The 16,773-nt window shown below is 55.1% G+C and overlaps 1 protein-coding gene across 1 annotated transcript in view; it reads right to left on the minus strand.

Annotated features, from left to right (window-relative positions):
- Window positions 1–3,546, minus strand: part of TMEM63A (transmembrane protein 63A) — a 399,225-nt gene extending 395,679 nt beyond the window's left edge. The window contains exon 1 of the mRNA XM_078647542.1: window positions 3,427–3,546. The gene's annotated coding sequence lies outside the window, so the exon portion shown is untranslated. The remainder of the gene's footprint in view (window positions 1–3,426) is intronic.
- Window positions 3,547–16,773: the final 13,227 nt, after the last annotated feature.

A 16,773-nucleotide genomic window follows, 5' to 3' on the forward strand; every position in this document is an offset into this window, starting at 1 on the left:
CATACCTATCATGAAAGGTGTAGCAGAGTTGCTTTCAGAGGACAGGACAATGTCAGGTTATTTTTATGGCTCTTTAAGAAAGCTGTGTACATACTGCTATGCAGTACATTAGAACTTGGGGACACAGAGACTGCACTTCTAAGTTTTGCTCCTTTTAAAATGCCAATAATTGTATTCCAAAAAACAAAAAGAATTTGGGAACACAGGCTGATTCAAAATATAATATTGTACTATGGAGGGCGTATAAGGCACCCCGTGCTGACATGAGACTCCCTGACGCAGCCTGTAAATGTCAAAGGTTAGAAAGGTTGAAAATGTCTAGGAGGAAACTTTAAGAGGCCAGGAAGATAGTATCTTATTTACAACAAAAACGTTCCCCGGGCCTTAAAATAAAGTATTGGTCTCGAGTGAAGAGGTAACCCGCAGGTGGGGGATACCGCCCATGCATGGGCCGTCTTGTTCTGTCAGGGCATTAACCTATCAAACATAACATGTGTATCTGTAAGCGCACGTTCACCCATGAGGGTATCTTGGCGCTGAATAACAACGCAATGGTGCTCATTTTATCGACCTCAGAAGGATGAGTGGACCCGTCGGGATTTCAACCTGCGACCAGGACGTCACACACAGGTCTCTACAGTGGGTCAGGTCAGTCTGGTTGGGGATCTCCAGTTTCGGATGCACGAGAGCAGCTGGAGGCGGGAGCTCCAACTCACAAGTGGCCCCTCAGCAGTAGGTGAAGTTTGTGTCTTTAAAGGTGGTACACGTTCTGCTCACGTCACAAACTTCGATTGCTTCTGCAACAATGTCACTCCTTTTCTGTGATCAGAGCGCAGCAGCCATTGGGCACTATAGCCCTGCATTTAAAAGGTTCTGCTTACGTCATCAACTCGATTCATGGGCTTACGGAGAGTGTAAAGTAACACACACAGCACTACGCCATACCTATGGCTGAGGCCGCACTATGTAGATTATGTACCAAGTGGTAAAACGAAACACTACGACTTAAAAGCATTTCGGGGGACCGCACAAATGGCAAAGGTGCAGTGGAACACATTAGGCAGCACCTTCCATACGTCAATCACAGCCCATGTACGCCACACAGCGAGCTGTCACGTGGCCTCCAAGCACCCAGAACACAAACTTAGACAGAACGCTTTGCACATCCCAGGATGCAGCACGAGGCCTATTTATGAATGACACGAAAGAACAACCATTAACGCCGCCTCCACGGGGTGCCCATACTGAGGGTACTGGTGACGTCAGGGGTGGAGTTATCAGCCAATCACAAGTGAGACCCCGAGGGCTCGTTGCAAATGAGAATTGACCGGGGAAACCAGTCATTCTGGTCATGATGGCTCCTTTCTTCCTGGTGTTTCACCCCGGAGTTTCCGTGGAATTACGGGGGGGTGGTGGTAAAATAACACGGGTCATGAGGCCCATACGCATCTACTGTCCAGATAATGTGTAAACAATTAGCAAAATCATCTGGGGGGTTTCCCCATAAAAATCATAGGCGCCGGCTCAATGAATAAGATGCAGCCCCCTAAACATGCCCGGAACACAATCCCTGTAACACATCGCCACAAACTAAACCAGACTGCTCTGTGATGGTAACCCCAGAACAATGGAGAAATTCACGAACCCGTCCAAAGCGCCATGAGGCCCATGCGCGCTACACAAATACTGGTAACAATAACATCTGTGTGACCCTGATAGCGAATGCAGGCAATCTTTTAACTCGTTTTAATCGACAAAAGTACCGTGAATAAACACAGGACTGCTGGAATGGAAACATGGCGCTGTACACCCTTCTGGGCTCGAGGCGCACAAAGCACTTGCTGTGAAGGCCCAGGGGTGGGGCACGGCTTCACACCACTTGTGTGTTTCAAATGCCCAGGAAAACACGGCGTGGGGAGGCTGAGCAAGGCCGTCGCCCCAGGACACATGGTCACTGTGCTTGAATACAATCTTTCTTTGTAGCTGTCATGTTGGTGTAGCCTTTGCCAGGAATGTGTGGCATAGGGAACGGGGCTGTTTAGGTCTGGCTACAACCAACTTTTGACCTTACGCCATCAACTGTTCAAAAAAGTATCTGTGAACGCATAGGCCTTTTTAAACTGTAACAAAAGTACTGGCCATTTGTCAAAGGTGTCTGCTATGCAGTGTTTCTGTGTACGCCTTTTAAATTCACTAGCAACACAAACGGCATCTCCTCCAGTGACTTCATTTTCATAACAGTACTTTATGGGGGTAACTTTACTATTGCAGCCTATTCAAGAAGGGCATTATACTCGGATTGTGCGCCCGCTGCATTTTTTTTGCATAATTTACCACATAATCCATCTGCTGCATAATCTGCAGATTTTAACTAAAACATTTGCTTCTAGCTCAATCGGTTCGAAAGTTACTAAAAATGCAGCGACAGGTGTTGCCACCCAGTGGAGGGCCCTTTGCAAAGGTTAAATGGTCACCTTTCTGTAGATTACTGCTATATTTGGGTGTTAAACTGGTACCAATGAGGTGCAACCCACCAATGCCCAGACAGAGTTAACAAATGTAAAACTTACAAAATAATGATGTAATACTATCACAATCTGTGCCGCACTATTTGCCTCGTCTTGCCGCATAGTTTACTCAACCGTGCCACATAATATGTCTCTCTTCCGCATAATTTCACTGGCCCTGGTCATACTCCTACATTCCATACTGTCGGAGCCCACCATATTGCTCCAATACGGGATTTTCCTTCTAGGGTAGTACACGTAGTAGCCCAACTATTACTAAACAATTCTAACAAACAGCCAAACCTATCTGCACTGTCGATGCTTGTTTTTAAACTGAAAGATGTTTTCAATCCACTTTCTTACACTGGCTCCCTCTTGAACTGGCGGAGGCGTATTTTCTGTACACGGTTTTCACAGTAGCTAAGATCACAAGGCTGGTATGAGGCAGCCAGAGACAGCCTCTGTCTTCTGTGTGGTGTGTGTAAATTGGGAAACCGTGCATACATCAGGGCAGCATCCGTCTAGATCCCGGAATAAGAAGAGAGCAAGCCCGGTGCGAAGGAGCAGGTGACGAACACAGCAAGAACTGTTTACAAGGGTGAGACTGACAGGCGTTTCTCCCACCACTGGACAGCACAATCCGGGCAGTTATTATGCATTTAAAGGTTACACATGAAAACGAACTTTGTTATTACTTCAGAAAGCGAAAAATCATAACGTCTTGGAATGAAAACAGGTAAAACATCGCCAGGTGGACATTTTGGGTCGTTAAAAATCACAAAAACAATGACGGGGCGTAAAGTGGTGAGACTGCAGGAAACATCTGTTAAAGTTACAGACACGCGACTGTGGTCAGGGAGAGGGGGGCGGGGGCGCCCCTCTAAAGGCTGCCCGGGAGCACCGGGGTGGCGGTCCTTACCTGACCCTGTGAGCCCGCACTCCCAGTTCCGCCGGGGTCGCTGCATGCCAGGCTCCCCAGAACTCCGGCCGGAAAAAGTTTGAGAAGTGAAAGTAGCGGGGCTGAGTCCGCCCATGCGCGCCGAGGCGGGGCCTGGGAGCCCGAGCACAGCCAGGACCGGCCCCCAGCCCGGGGCAGGCCGCCGCCAGAGCCACACAGCGCCCCGAGGCCCTGCAGCAGCTGCAGCGCAGGGATCTCGGCGCTTCTAGCCACTGGAGAGGACGGCGGAGAGCTGTGCTCTGAAATGCGTGGTCAGACTGCAATGTGGGATTGCAGCCGATTGCCACGGATTTCACAGGAAACAAATATCGGCCATCCTCGTCTTCATTATTTCGAGATGTTTCTAGAAAGTTTATGAGCTGCTGCTGTAGAATTTGCTCAAACTGGTCTGCGCTCTTTACCAGCACGGCAGCGTTACCTCGGTTTGCTTTAATAATCCGGCTAAAATCAAAGGGCGGATTTACAAGCCCCATGCCCCATTTTTGCGTCACTTTTAACATGGGAAAAGTGACGCAAAAGTAGCGCAAGGGGCTTGTAAATAAGTCCCAAAGAGGGGGCCGGTTCAGAGCGGCCTATCTAGGGTCTACATTCCGATCCCGGATATACACTGTGCACATACATTTTCAATAATGTACCATAACATCAAAACAAGGGGATGGATGGAATGCTTGAATTCATTTTAGTCACTGGCAGTGCTCCATGCAACCTCAGTTTGAACCCACCCACATGGAAATCAGTCTTGCCCCTGCTCCAATGGGTCAGTCCAGCCTGAACTTCCAGGCCAGGTCCTCCATGAAACACAAGTAACCCAGGACTGAGTTAATCAGTCAGGTATAGCTTGATTCCAGTGGCACAGTGAGCACGGGACCCACCTCTCAGGCACAGCTGCCAAGTATCCCAGATTTATGCCTGACTAGTTCAGTCTGTTTTATTCCCCTAGAATTCTGGGACTTGAAGTCCTGGTTTTTTACTTGGTTAAATAAGAATACAAGTCCCAGAATTCTAAGAGAAAACCAAGTCTGGTGTTCCTCTTCACATATGGATTTGGGAAAATTGGCAGGTATGTGTCTGGGCATACCCAGCGCACTTAGCATCAACAGCAGCAACAACAAGGTGATCGATGCAATGCTCAAATTAATATCAGCCATTGGCAATCGCTTGGAATTGCATCCTAGTGCACCCATGGAGCGGGATGCAACCCTGAGTAAATACCAGTGGCGGAGATTATTTCAAGCATCCAATCCATCACTTTTTTGTATACATCAAAACAAACAAAAGACAGCAAAGTAAGTGATAAACCCGTAATTAATAGCAAAGTCTGAGCAGCGGGAATACGGTAAAAAGACTGCTATGAATGTCACGCCGCACTTCCTCTCTATCTCTTGCGCGACTTGATGGATGGGGAGCATAATGAACCCTATACGGGATTTTGGTGCTTCTGGCTGGACCTTTTTCTCTATTTAAGCATTCTAAATCACAATTTCAATTAAGACAGTAGTACCCATTTGGTCCTACAAGAACGTCCGACATGGAACGGCTAAACCTACTGGGGTAGCTGGGGGGGGGGCGTTTAGTTTGCCTCAGGCATCACTTTTTGTGGAGCGGCGAGCCATGAGCGCAAGGTAAGTTTCCTTTTTAGGTCTCAACTATTTCTATCCCGCAGGGATAGATAGGCGAGAATTATAGTAAGCACTTTAAAAACTCTACCAAACGTGCGGATCACGCACAGTTCATGTGAGACAGGGGCGTGCACGAGGCCAGCCACGTCACACCACCATTTGTCTGTGCCTCATCAGACTTCAAAGCTGCAGCTCCCTCCCCAATCACACTTCAAAGGCTGCCCCTCCCCCGCCCGCCGCATCAGACATCAAAGGAATGGCTCCCGCGCCACCCCGCCACAGCAATGCCAAGAGCTTGTTATCCTATGTGTACTAGTGATAACACAGGCAACCTCAGTTTTGGGTATAACATTGCAGGCGAACCCCGCTTTGGGTGTAATGTGACTGGCAAGCCCTTCTTTTGGAGTAGCGCGCCGACAACGTCAATTGCAATATCTCCAGCCACCGCCATCTTTAAACAGTAACTTGCTCATATTTTACTTAAGGGTGCCCAAAACGTCAATAAAAGCCAGAAACTTGCTTTTATATTTACACTCTGAAACGTCACATTAAGCCCAAGCTTAGAGTAATTTATAATAAACTTACATGCAAATACTTAGCCTCTATTAGACTTGTATATCCTCATCAAGCAACAAATACTTACGGGAATAAGTATTTCCCTTCACTTATATGTGGGAGTCTGATTCCAAAAGAAGTTTCAAAGGCGACTCACCATCGAGCCTTTTATAACGGAATTGTGCACATCACACCTATTACTCATTAGCACCACTCGTGTGTTATTTTTTTCTGTCCTCCTACCCCTCTCTTTACGTCTCTTTCTCGCTCTCGCACCCACGCTCCACCCCCAATTCCACCCTCCAACTCCAACTCCACCCTCCAACTCCACCCTCCAACTCCAAATCTACCCTCCAACTCCAACTCCACCCTCCAAACTCCAACTCCACCCTCCAACTCCACCCTTCAAACTCCAACTCCACCCTCCAACTCCACCCTCCAACTCCATCCTCCAACTCCATCCTCCAACTCCACCCTTCAAACTCCAACTCCACCCTCCAACTCCATCCTCCAACTCCATCCTCCAACTCCACCCTCCAACTCCACCCTCCAACTCCACCCTCCAACTCCACCCTCCAACTCCACCCTCCAACTCCATCCTCCAACTCCACCCTTCAAACTCCAACTCCATCCTCCAACTCCATCCTCCAACTCCATCCTCCAACTCCACCCTCCAACTCAACCCTCCAACTCAACCCTCCAACTCCACCCTCCAACTCCACCCTCCAACTCCACCCTCCAACTCAACCCTCCAACTCCACCCTCCAACTCCACCCTCCAACTCCAACTCCACCCTCCAACTCCAACTCCACCCTCCAACTCCACGCTCCAACTCTGACTCCACCCTCCAACTCCACCCTCCAACTCCACCCTCCAACTCCACCCTCCAACTCCACCCTCCAACTCCACTCTCCAACTCCACCCTCCAACTCCACCCTCCACCCTCCAACTCCACCCTCCAACTCCACCCTCCAACTCCACCCTCCAACTCCACCCTCCAACTCCACCCTCCAACTCCACCCTCCAACTCCATCCTCCAACTCCATCCTCCAACTCCACCCTTCAAACTCCAACTCCACCCTCCAACTCCACCCTCCAACTCCACCCTCCAACTCCACCCTCCAACTCCACCCTCCAACTCCACCCTCCAACTCCATCCTCCAACTCCACCCTTCAAACTCCAACTCCATCCTCCAACTCCATCCTCCAACTCCATCCTCCAACTCCACCCTCCAACTCAACCCTCCAACTCAACCCTCCAACTCCACCCTCCAACTCCACCCTCCAACTCCACCCTCCAACTCAACCCTCCAACTCCACCCTCCAACTCCACCCTCCAACTCCAACTCCACCCTCCAACTCCACGCTCCAACTCTGACGCCACCCTCCAACTCCACCCTCCAACTCCACCCTCCAACTCCACCCTCCAACTCCACCCTCCAACTCCACCCTCCAACTCCACTCTCCAACTCCACCCTCCAACTCCACCCTCCACCCTCCAACTCCACCCTCCAACTCCACCCTCCAACTCCACCCTCCAACTCCACCCTCCAACTCCACCCTCCAACTCCACCCTCCAACTCCAACTCCACCCTCCAAATCCACCCTCCAACTCTACCCTCCAACTCCACCCTCCAACCCCAACTTCACCCTCCACCCTCCAACTCCACCCTCCAACTCCACTCTCCAACTCCACCCTCCAACTCCACCCTCCAACTCCAACTCAACCCTCCAACTCCACCCTCCAACTCCACCCTCCACCCTCCAACTCCACCCTCCAACTCCACCCTCCGAATCCACCCTCCAACTCCACCCTCCAACTCCACCCTCCAATTCCACCCTCCAACTCCACCCTCCGAATCCACCCTCCGAATCCACCCTCCAACTCCACCCTCCAACTCCACCCTCCAACTCCACCCTCCAACTCCAACTCCACCCTCCAACTCCACCCTCCAACTCCACCCTCCAACTCCACCCTCCAACTCCAACTCCACCCTCCAACTCCACCCTCCAACTCCACCCTCCAACTCCACCCTCCAAATCCACCCTCAAACTCCACCCTCCAACTCCACCCTCCGAATCCACCCTCCCACTCCACCCTCCCACTCCACCCTCCAACTCCACCCTCCAATTCCACCCTCCAACTCCACCCTCCAACTCCAACTCCACCATCCAACTCTAACTCCACCCTCCAACTCCACCCTCCAACTCCACCCTCCAACTCCACCCTCCAACTCCACCCTCCAACTCCAACTCCACCCTCCAACTCCACCCTCCAACTCCACCCTCCAACTCCACCCTCCAACTCCACCCTCCAACTCCAACTCCACCCTCCAACTCCAATTCCACCCTTCAACTCCACCCTCCAACTCCACCCTCCAACTCTACCCTCCAATTCCACCCTCCAACTCCACCCTCCAACTCCACCCTCCAACTCCACCCTCCAACTCCACCCTCCAACTCCACCCTTCAACTCCAACTCCACCCTCCAACTCCAACTCCACCCTCCAACTCCAACTCCACCCTCCGCCACCCTCCAACTCCACCCTTCAACTCCAACTCCACCCTCCAACTCCAACTCCACCCTCCAACTCCACTCACCAACTCCACCCTCCAACTCCACCCTCCAACTCCACCCTCCAACTCCAACTCCACCCTCCAACTCCACCCTCCAACTCCACCCTCCAACTCCACCCTCCGAATCCACCCTCCAACTCCACCCTCCAATTCCACCCTCCAACTCCACCCTCCAACTCCACCCTCCAACTCCACCCTCCAACTCCACCCTCCAATTCCACCCTCCAACTCCAACTCCACCCTCCAACTCCACCGTCCGCCACCCTCCAACTCCACCCCCCAACTCCACCCTCCAACTCCACCCTCCAACTCCACCCTCCAACTCCACCCTCCAACTCCACTCTCCAACTCCAACTCCACCCGCCAACTCCAACTCCATCCTCCAACTCCACCCTCCAATTCCACCCCACCCTCCAACTCCACCCTCCAACTCCACCTCCACCCTCCACCCTCCAACTCCACCCTCCAACTCCACCCTCCAACTCCACCCTCCAACTCCACCCTCCAAGTCCACACTCCAACTCCACCCTCCAACTCCACCCTCCAACTCCACCCTTCAACTCGACCCTCGACCCTCCAACTCCACCCTCCAACTCCACCCTTCAACTCCACCCTTCAACTCCAACTCCACCCTCCAACTCCACCCTCCAAGTCCACCCTCCAAGTCCACCCTCCAAGTCCACCCTCCAAGTCCACCCTCCAAGTCCACCCTCCAACTCCACCCTCCAAGTCCACCCTCCAACTCCAACCTCCAACTCCCCCCTCCAACTCCACCCTCCAACTCCAAGTCCACCCTCCAAGTCCACCCTCCAACTCCAACTCCACCCTCCAACTCCACCCTCCAACTCCAACTCCACCCTCCAACTCCACCCTCCAACTCAAACTCCACCCTTCAACTCCACCCTCCAACTCCACCCTCCAACTCCAACTCCACCCTCCAACTCCACCCTCCAACTCCAACTCCACCCTCCAACTCCACCCTCCAAATCCAACTCCACCCTCCAAATCCACCCTCCAGCTCCAAATCCACCCTCCAACTCCACCCTCCAACTCCACCCTCCAACTCCACCCTCCAACTCCACCCTCCAACTCCACCCTCCAAGTCCACCCTCCAACTCCAACTCCACCCTCCAACTCCTACCCTTAAACCCCACCCTCGACCCTCCAACTCCACCCTCCAACTCCAACTCCACCCTTCAACTCCACCCTTCAACTCCAACTCCACCCTCCAACTACATCCTCCAAGTCCACCCTCCAAGTCCACCCTCCAAGTCCACCCTCCAACTCCAACTCCACCCTCCAACTCCAACTCCACCCTCCAACCTCCTACTCCACCCTCCAACTCCAAGCTCCTACTCCCCCCTCCAAGTCCACCCTCCAAGTCCACCCTCCAACTCCACCCTCCAACTCCAACTCCAACCTCCAAGTCCACCCTCCAACTCCACCCTCCAACTCCAACTCCACCCTCCAACTCAAACTCCACCCTCCAACTCCACCCTCCAACTCCACCCTCCAACTCCACCCTCAAACTCCACCCTCCAACTCCACCCTCCGAATCCACCCTCCCACTCCACCCGCCAACTCCACCCTCCAACTCCACCCTCCAACTCCACCCTCCAACTCCACCCTCCAACTCCACCCTCCAACTCCACTCTCCAACTCCACCCTCCAACTCCACCCTCCACCCTCCAACTCCACCCTCCAACTCCACCCTCCAACTCCACCCTCCAACTCCACCCTCCAACTCCACCCTCCAACTCCACCCTCCAACTCCATCCTCCAACTCCATCCTCCAACTCCACCCTTCAAACTCCAACTCCACCCTCCAACTCCATCCTCCAACTCCACCCTCCAACTCCACCCTCCAACTCCACCCTCCAACTCCACCCTCCAACTCCACCCTCCAACTCCATCCTCCAACTCCACCCTTCAAACTCCAACTCCATCCTCCAACTCCATCCTCCAACTCCATCCTCCAACTCCACCCTCCAACTCAACCCTCCAACTCAACCCTCCAACTCCACCCTCCAACTCCACCCTCCAACTCCACCCTCCAACTCAACCCTCCAACTCCACCCTCCAACTCCACCCTCCAACTCCAACTCCACCCTCCAACTCCACGCTCCAACTCTGACGCCACCCTCCAACTCCACCCTCCAACTCCACCCTCCAACTCCACCCTCCAACTCCACCCTCCAACTCCACCCTCCAACTCCACTCTCCAACTCCACCCTCCAACTCCACCCTCCACCCTCCAACTCCACCCTCCAACTCCACCCTCCAACTCCACCCTCCAACTCCACCCTCCAACTCCACCCTCCAACTCCAACTCCACCCTCCAAATCCACCCTCCAACTCTACCCTCCAACTCCACCCTCCAACCCCAACTTCACCCTCCACCCTCCAACTCCACCCTCCAACTCCACTCTCCAACTCCACCCTCCAACTCCACCCTCCAACTCCAACTCAACCCTCCAACTCCACCCTCCAACTCCACCCTCCACCCTCCAACTCCACCCTCCAACTCCACCCTCCGAATCCACCCTCCAACTCCACCCTCCAACTCCACCCTCCAATTCCACCCTCCAACTCCACCCTCCGAATCCACCCTCCAACTCCACCCTCCAACTCCACCCTCCAACTCCACCCTCCAACTCCAACTCCACCCTCCAACTCCACCCTCCAACTCCACCCTCCAACTCCACCCTCCAACTCCAACTCCACCCTCCAACTCCACCCTCCAACTCCACCCTCCAACTCCACCCTCCAACTCCAACTCCACCCTCCAAATCCACCCTCCAAATCCACCCTCCAACTCCACCCTCCGAATCCACCCTCCCACTCCACCCTCCCACTCCACCCTCCAACTCCACCCTCCAATTCCACCCTCCAACTCCACCCTCCAACTCCAACTCCACCATCCAACTCTAACTCCACCCTCCAACTCCACCCTCCAACTCCACCCTCCAACTCCACCCTCCAACTCCACCCTCCAACTCCAACTCCACCCTCCAACTCCACCCTCCAACTCCACCCTCCAACTCCACCCTCCAACTCCACCCTCCAACTCCAACTCCACCCTCCAACTCCAATTCCACCCTTCAACTCCACCCTCCGAATCCACCCTCCAACTCCACCCTCCAACTCTACCCTCCAATTCCACCCTCCAACTCCACCCTCCAACTCCACCCTCCAACTCCACCCTCCAACTCCACCCTCCAACTCCACCCTTCAACTCCAACTCCACCCTCCAACTCCAACTCCACCCTCCAACTCCAACTCCACCCTCCGCCACCCTCCAACTCCACCCTTCAACTCCAACTCCACCCTCCAACTCCAACTCCACCCTCCAACTCCACTCACCAACTCCACCCTCCAACTCCACCCTCCAACTCCACACTCCAACTCCACCCTCCAACTCCACCCTCCAACTCCACCCTCCAACTCCACCCTCCGAATCCACCCTCCAACTCCACCCTCCAATTCCACCCTCCAACTCCACCCTCCAACTCCACCCTCCAACTCCACCCTCCAACTCCACCCTCCAATTCCACCCTCCAACTCCAACTCCACCCTCCAACTCCACCGTCCGCCACCCTCCAACTCCACCCCCCAACTCCACCCTCCAACTCCACCCTCCAACTCCACCCTCCAACTCCACCCTCCAACTCCACTCTCCAACTCCAACTCCACCCGCAAACTCCAACTCCATCCTCCAACTCCACCCTCCAATTCCACCCCACCCTCCAACTCCACCCTCCAACTCCACCTCCACCCTCCACCCTCCAACTCCACCCTCCAACTCCACCCTCCAACTCCACCCTCCAAGTCCACACTCCAACTCCACCCTCCAACTCCACCCTCCAACTCCACCCTTCAACTCCACCCTCGACCCTCCAACTCCACCCTCCAACTCCACCCTTCAACTCCACCCTTCAACTCCAACTCCACCCTCCAACTCCACCCTCCAAGTCCACCCTCCAAGTCCACCCTCCAAGTCCACCCTCCAAGTCCACCCTCCAAGTCCACCCTCCAACTCCAACTCCACCCTCCAAGTCCACCCTCCAACTCCAACCTCCAACTCCCCCCTCCAACTCCACCCTCCAACTCCAAGTCCACCCTCCAAGTCCACCCTCCAACTCCAACTCCACCCTCCAACTCCACCCTCCAACTCCAACTCCACCCTCCAACTCCACCCTCCAACTCAAACTCCACCCTCCAACTCCACCCTCCAACTCCACCCTCCAACTCCAACTCCACCCTCCAACTCCACCCTCCAACTCCAACTCCACCCTCCAACTCCACCCTCCAAATCCAACTCCACCCTCCAAATCCACCCTCCAGCTCCAAATCCACCCTCCAACTCCACCCTCCAACTCCACCCTCCAACTCCACCCTCCAACTCCACCCTCCAAGTCCACCCTCCAACTCCAACTCCACCCTCCAACTCCTACCCTTAAACCCCACCCTCGACCCTCCAACTCCACCCTCCAACTCCAACTCCACCCTTCAACTCCACCCTTCAACTCCAACTCCACCCTCCAACTACATCCTCCAAGTCCACCCTCCAAGTCCACCCTCCAAGTCCACCCTCCAACTCCAACTCCACCCTCCAACTCCAACTCCACCCTCCAACCTCCTACTCCACCCTCCAACTCCAAGCTCCTACTCCCCCCTCCAAGTCCACCCTCCAAGTCCACCCTCCAACTCCACCCTCCAACTCCAACTCCAACCTCCAAGTCCACCCTCCAACTCCACCCTCCAACTCCAACTCCACCCTCCAACTCAAACTCCACCCTCCAACTCCACCCTCCAACTCCACCCTCCAACTCCACCCTCAAACTCCACCCTCAAACTCCACCCTCCAACTCCACCCTCCGAATCCACCCTCCCACTCCACCCGCCAACTCCACCCTCCAACTCCACCCTCCAATTCCACCCTCCAACTCTACCCTCCAACTCCACCCTCCAACTCCAACTCCACCCTCCAACTCCAACTCCACCATCCAACTCTAACTCCACCCTCCAACTCCACCCTCCAACTCCACCCTCCGCCACCCTCCAACTCCACCCTCCAACTCCACCCTCCAACTCCACCCTCCAACTCCAACTCCACCCTCCAACTCCAATTCCACCCTTCAACTCCACCCTCCGAATCCACCCTCCAACTCCACCCTCCAACTCTACCCTCCAATTCCACCCTCCAACTCCACCCTCCAACTCCACCCTCCAACTCCACCCTCCAACTCCACCCTCCAACTCCACCCTTCAACTCCACCCTCCAACTCCACCCTTCAACTCCAACTCCACCCTCCAACTCCAACTCCACCCTCCAACTCCAACTCCACCCTCCGCCACCCTCCAACTCCACCCTTCAACTCCAACTCCACCCTCCAACTCCACCCTCCAACTCCACCCTCCAACTCCACCCTTCAACTCCACCCTCCGACTCCACCCTCCAACTCCACCCTCCAATTCCACCCTCCAACTCCACCCTCCAACTCCACCCTCCAATTCCACCCTCCAACTCCAACTCCACCCTCCAACTCCACCCTCCGCCACCCTCCAACTCCACCCCCCAACTCCACCCTCCAACTCCACCCTCCAACTCCACCCTCCAACTCCACCCTCCAACTCCACTCTCCAACTCCAACTCCACCCGCCAACTCCAACTCCATCCTCCAACTCCACCCTCCAATTCCACCCCACCCTCCAACTCCACCCTCCAACTCCAGCTCCACCCTCCACCCTCCAACTCCACCCTCCAACTCCACCCTCCAACTCCACCCTCCAAGTCCACCCTCCAACTTCAACTCCACCCTCCAACTCCACCCTCCAACTCCACCCTTCAACTCCACCCTCGACCCTCCAACTCCACCCTCCAACTCCAACCTCACACTCCTCCCTCCAACTCCACCCTCCAAGTCCACCCTCCAACTCCAACTCCACCCTCCAACTCCACCCTCCAACTCCAACTCCACCCTCCAACTCCAACTCCACCCTCCAACTCCACCCTCCAACTCCACCCTCCAACTCCAACTCCACCCTCCAACTCCACCCTCCAACTCCAACTCCACCCTCCAACTCCACCCTCCAAATCCAACTCCACCCTCCAAATCCACCCTCCAGCTCCAAATCCACCCTCCAACTCCACCCTCCAACTCCACCCTCCAACTCCACCCTCCAAGTCCACCCTCCAACTCCAACTCCACCCTCCAACTCCACCCTTAAACCCCACCCTCGACCCTCCAACTCCACCCTCCAACTCCAACTCCACCCTTCAACTCCACCCTTCAACTCCAACTCCACCCTCCAACTACATCCTCCAAGTCCACCCTCCAAGTCCACCCTCCAACTCTAACTCCACCCTCCAACTCCAACTCCACCCTCCAACCTCCTACTCCACCCTCCAACTCCAAGCTCCTACTCCACCCTCCAAGTCCACCCTCCAAGTCCACCCTCCAACTCCACCCTCCAACTCCAACTCCAACTTCCAAGTCCACCCTCCAACTCCACCCTCCAACTCCAACTCCACCCTCCAACTCAAACTCCACCCTCCAACTCCACCCTCCAACTCCACCCTCCAACTCCACCCTCCAACTCCAAATCCACCCTCCAACTCCACCCTCCAACTCCACCCTCCAACTCCAACTCCACCCTCCACCTCCACCCTCCACCCTCCAACTCCAACTCCACCCTCCAACTCCACCCTCCTTTTCCAACTCCACCCTCCAACTCCACACTCCAACTCCACACTCCAACTCCACCCTCCAACTCCAGCTCCACCCTCCAACTCCAACTCCACCCTCCAACTCCAACTCCACCCAACTCCACCCTCCATCTCCCTCCAACTCCACCCTCCAACTCCACCCTCCAACTCCACCCTCCGAATCCACCCTCCAACTCCACCCTCCAATTCCACCCTCCAACTCCACCCTCCAACTCCACCCTCCAACTCCACCCTCCAACTCCACCCTCCAACTCCACCCTCCAACTCCAACTCCACCCTCCAACTTCACCCTCCAACTCCACCCTCCAACTCCACCCTCCAACTCCACCCTCCAACTCCACCCTCCAACTCCACCCTCCGAATCCACCCTCCAACTCCACCCTCCAACTCCACCCTCCAACTCCACCCTCCAATTCCACCCTCCAATTCCACCCTCCAACTCCACCCTCCAACTCCACCCTCCAACTCCACCCTCCAACTCCAACTCCACCCTCCAACTCCACCCTCTGCCAGCCTCCAACTCCACCCTCCAACTCCAACTCCACCCTCCAACTTCACCCTCCAACTCCAACTCCACCCTCCAACTCCGAATCCACCCTCCGAATCCACCCTCCAACTCCACCCTCCAACTCCACCCTCTAATTCCACCCTCCAATTCCACCCTCCAATTCCACCCTCCAACTCCACCCTCCAACTCCCCCCTCCAACTCCCCCTCCAACTCCACCCTCCTACTCCACCCTCCAACTCCACCCTTCAACTCAAACTCCACCCTCCAACTCCACCCTCTGCCACCCTCCAACTCCACCCTTCAACTCCAACTCCACCCTCCAACTCCACCCTCCAACTCCACCCTCCACTCTCCAACTCCACCCTCCAACTCCACCCTCCAACTCCACCCTCCAACTCCACCCTCCAACTCCACCTCCACCCTCCAACTCTACCCTCCAACTCCACCCTCCAACTCCACCCTCCAAATCCACCCTCCAAGTCCAACTCCACCCTCCAACTCCACCCTTCAACTCCACCCTCGACCCTCCAACTCCACCCTCCAACTCCAACTCCACCCTTCAACTCCACCCTTCAACTCCAACTCCACCCTCCAACTACATCCTCCAAGTCCACCCTCTAAGTCCACCCTCCAACTCCAACTCCAACTCCACCCTCCAACCTCCTACTCCACCCTCCAACTCCAAGCTCCTACTCCACCCTCCAAGTCCACCCTCCAAGTCCACCCTCCAACTCCAACTCCAACCTCCAAGTCCACCCTCCAACTCCACCCTCCAACTCCAACTCCACCCTCCAATTCAAACTCCACCCTCCAACTCCACCCTCCAACTCCAACTCCACCCTCCAACTCCACCCTCCATTTCCAACTCCACCCTCCAACTCCACACTCCAACTCCACACTCCAACTCCACCCTCCAACTCCAACTCCAACTCTAACTCCACCCAACTCCACCCTCCACCCTCCAACCCCACCACATCACTCAGGGACACCACCACATAACTCGGGAACACCACCACATCACTCAGGGAACCTACCACATCACTCGGGAACACCACCACATCACTCAGGGACACTACCACATCACTCGGGAACACCACCACATCACTCAGGGACACCACCACATCACTCAGGGACACCACCACATCACTCAGGGGCACCACCACATCACTCAGGGACACCACCACATCACTCGGGAACACAACCACATCACTCAGGAAAACCACCACATCACTCGGGGCACCACCACATCACTCAGGGACACCACCACATCACTCGGGGACACCACCACATCACTCGGGGACACCACCACATCACTCGG

The sequence above is a fragment of the Lissotriton helveticus genome, chromosome 6, assembly GCF_964261635.1.
Source record: "Lissotriton helveticus chromosome 6, aLisHel1.1, whole genome shotgun sequence".
In the NCBI taxonomy this organism is placed as follows: Eukaryota; Metazoa; Chordata; class Amphibia; order Caudata; family Salamandridae; genus Lissotriton; species Lissotriton helveticus.